Genomic DNA, 3,851 nt, shown 5'->3' with positions numbered 1-3,851 from the left:
TCACCCATCCTCTTGGGGACTCTCCTCGTCGAGGCGGAAAAAGCGTGACAGGCCATCCGCGTTGGCGTGGTCTTGCCCAGGTCGATGTTCCACAGTGAAGTCCATCCCCTGTAGGGAGATGGACCAACGTAGTAGTTTTGGGTTCTCCCCCCGCATCTGCATCAGCCACTGCAGGGGTCGATGATCGGTCTGTACCCGAAAGTGTGTGCCAAAGAGATAGGGCCGGAGCTTTTTGAGGGCCCATACCACGGCGAAGGCCTCCCTCTCGATGGTGCTCCAGCGTTGTTCTCGAGGCAGGAGTCGCCTGCTGATGAAGGCCACTGGCTGATCAAGGCCTTCGGGGTTCAATTGAGACAGGACCGCCCCAATGCCGTGGTCAGAGGCATCCGTCTGGACGACGAATTCCCGGCTGTAGTCGGGGGCCTGGAGCACAGGGGCGGAGCACATGGCGGCCTTCAGTTGTTCGAAGGCTGTTTGACAATCTGGGGTCCAGTTGACCTTCTTTGGTTGATTTTTGGTCGTAAGTTCTGTGAGGGGCCCCACTATGCTACTATAGTCCTTCACGAACCGTCGGTAATAGCCCGTGAGTCCCAGAAAGGCGCGTACCTCGGTCTGGGTTATGGGGGGCTGCCAGGACTGGATGGCGGCGATCTTGAGCTGCAGAGGGGCCACCAGGCCGCTTCCCACCTGGTGTCCGAGGTAGGTCACGGACCCCTGACCAATCTGGCATTTGCTGGCCTTGATCGTGAGGCCAGCTCGCTGAAGGGCCTGTAGCACCTCTCGGAGGTGGTGGAGGTGGTCGGACCAGTGGTGGCTGTATACAGCGATGTCGTCTAGGTAGGCGGCACTGAATCCTTCGAGTCCGGCCAAGACCTGATTAACGAGTCGCTGAAACGTTGCTGGGGCATTCTTCATGCCGAAGGGCATGACCTTGAAATGATAATGGCCGTCAGGAGTGGAAAACGCAGATCGTTCTTGGGCCCGGGGTGTGAGGCCGATCTGCCAGTAGCCCGCCGTCAGGTCGAAAATGCTGAGGTAGCGGGCAGCTCCCATGCGGTCGATGAGTTCATCTGCCCGGGGGATGGGATGGGCGTCTGTTCTGGTGACTGCATTCAAGCCCCGGTAGTCGACGCAGAACCGGAGTTCCGGTGTGGTGCCGGGGGTGGCTGCTTTGGGGACCAGTACTACTGGGCTGGCCCAGGGGCTGTCTGAGGGCTCAATGACCCCGAGCGTGAGCATCTTGGTAACTTCTTCTTGGATGCAGGCCCGTACCCGATCTGGCACGCGGTAGGCCCGGTGGCGGATAGGGGGGCTGTCCCCCGTGTCCACGTCGTGCACACACCAGGAGGTGACACCTGGGGTGAGGGAGAACAGGCTGGCGAACTGCAACAGAAGGTCTCGACATTCTTGGCGTTGTTCCAGGGTGAGGGCCTCCGAGAGTCGGACCCCGTCCACGGAGCCGTCTTTCTCCCGAGTCCGTAGGAGGTCAGGGAGGGGTTCGGAGTCTTCTTCGGCTCCATTGTCTGTGGCCATCAGGAGGCTGAGTTCTGAACGCACGAAATGGGGTTTCAGTCTATTAGCGTGGAGGACCCGGAGGGGGTTCCGTGAAGATTCCAGGTCGACGAGATAGGTGACAGGGCCCTTGCGCTCGACTACTTTGAAGGGCCCCGTCCACTTGTCTTGTAGGGCGCATGGTTCGGTGGGGGACATCACCCATACTTGTTGGCCGGGTTCAAATTCGATGGAGGAGGCATTTTGGTCATACCACTTTTTCATGTCCTCTTGACTGGCCTCCAAGTTTGCTTTTGCCAGCTCTCGGAACCGTCGGGTCTGGTTGCGGAGGGTTAGGAGGTATTTGAAGACATCTGGAGGGTTCTTTAGAGGGGGCATTTCCCAGCCTTCCTTGACTAGGCTGAGCGGCCCCCGTACGGGGTGTCCATACAACAGTTCAAACGGGCTGAAGCCGAGGGACTTCTGGGGGACCTCTCGATATGCGAAGAGGAGGCACGGCAGTAGCACATCCCACTGGCGACGGAGGGGCTCTTCCAACCCCCCAATCATCCCTTTGAGCGTGCGGTTGAACCGCTCAACGAGTCCGTTTCCTTGAGGGTGATAGGGGGTCGTGAATCGGTAGGTGACCCCACACTGTTGCCAGAGGGACTTCATATATTTTGAAATAAAGTTCGTGCCTCTGTCGCTGACGACTTCTCGGGGGAAGCCCACACGGGAGAAGATCCCCATCAGGGCCCGGCCGACTACCGGGGCTGTCACAGTTCGCAGGGGAACAGCCTCGGGGTAGCGGGTGGCGTGGTCCACCAGTACCAGGATGAACCGATGTCCTTGTGCTGTACGGGGATCCAGGGGCCCCACAATGTCTATCCCGACCCTCTCGAACGGGGTGGTGACCACTGGAAATGGTTGCAGGGGGGCTTTTAGTTTGCGGCCGCTCTTCCCACTGGCTTGGCACGTGGGGCAAGATCGGCAATGCTGGAGTACATCATTCCTCATTTTAGGCCAGAAGAAGTGGGTCACTAGGCGGCTGTAAGTTTTATCCTGACCCAGGTGTCCAGCCAGGGGGACATCGTGGGCCAGATTTAGCAAGAAGTCTCTAAAACGGAGGGGCACCACTAGTACTCGACTGGCCCCCAACTCCGCGATCCTTTGTTCACTGTATAGCAGATCATTGTCCCAATAGACCCAATGTGTTCCGGAGGTATCCCCTGCGCTCTGGGCGAGGGCTTGTTGGCGGAGTCCCTCGAGGGAGGGACAGGTCTTCTGCTCTTGGCGAAACTGCTCCTGTGTGGGCCCCCCCTCTTGATGCCACTGGTCGAGGCCAGAGAGGTCCGGAGGTTGAGCTGGTTCTGGGGGGACGGCACGGTCGGCGTCTTCGACTGGAGCGACCGGGGGAGGAGGCGCCGGCCATTCAGGTTCCTCGGGTCGGGGATTGGCACGGGCGGCCATGGACCGGGTGGTGACGCACGCCCAGTCCGGGATGCCTAACATCCCCAGGTGTTCTCTTCGTTCTACGGCTGCCCACGGAGAGCTTTCAAGGTCATCCCCCAGGAGGCAGTCTACGGGGGCATCATCTTGGACCTTCACCTTCAACATGCCGGAGACTCCTCCCCATTCGAAAGGGACGCAGGCCATCCGACACAGACTCTCCGAGTTATCGGCTGAACGGACAGGGCAGAGAATATTTGGTAGGAACTGTTCTGGGGTCACCAGGTGACAGCGGACGGCTGTTACACTGGCCCCGGTGTCACGGAGGGCTTCGGCCCGGCGTCCATTGATGCTCACCCATTGGCTGTACTTCCGGGTGTTAGCGGGTAGGGGGACCCGCAGGACCATGTCTTTCCCCCCTAAGCAGGCTAGAGCCATGGCGGCTGGCTCCCATTCTTGATGTTCTTGCTCATATTCTTCTTGTTCCTCGGAGATCTGTTCTTCCCCCAGGGCAGCGGCAGCCACCTGGCGGGGTCTCGGGCTCTGGTTCTGTGGGCAATTTGGGTCGTTTGCGTAGTGGCCGACTCGCTGGCATCGGTGACACGTGACATTGGCCCTATATCCCGGTCGTGCCGGGGTGCTGCCCCGGTTGGCCGGGGGAGTGGTGCTGGCAGCGGGAGCGGCCGGAGTGCTGTCTCTTCCTCTTCCTTGGCCCCCTCCTCCTCCCCCTCGGGGACGGTGCTGACCGTGGTGGTTTCGGTTCTGTTCATAGGACCCATTTCGGCCCACTCTGGTGATTTCCCACCGGTCAGCTTCGGCTGCGAGCTGCCGTGGATCAGTCAATTTGCTATCGAGGAGGTGCTGCCGGAGCTCGATGAAGCAATTGTTTGACAGATGCTCCCACACCATGA

The sequence above is a fragment of the Lissotriton vulgaris genome, chromosome 2_1, assembly GCF_964263255.1.
Source record: "Lissotriton vulgaris chromosome 2_1, aLisVul1.2, whole genome shotgun sequence".
In the NCBI taxonomy this organism is placed as follows: domain Eukaryota; kingdom Metazoa; phylum Chordata; class Amphibia; order Caudata; family Salamandridae; genus Lissotriton; species Lissotriton vulgaris.
This window is presented reverse-complemented; position numbering follows the sequence as displayed.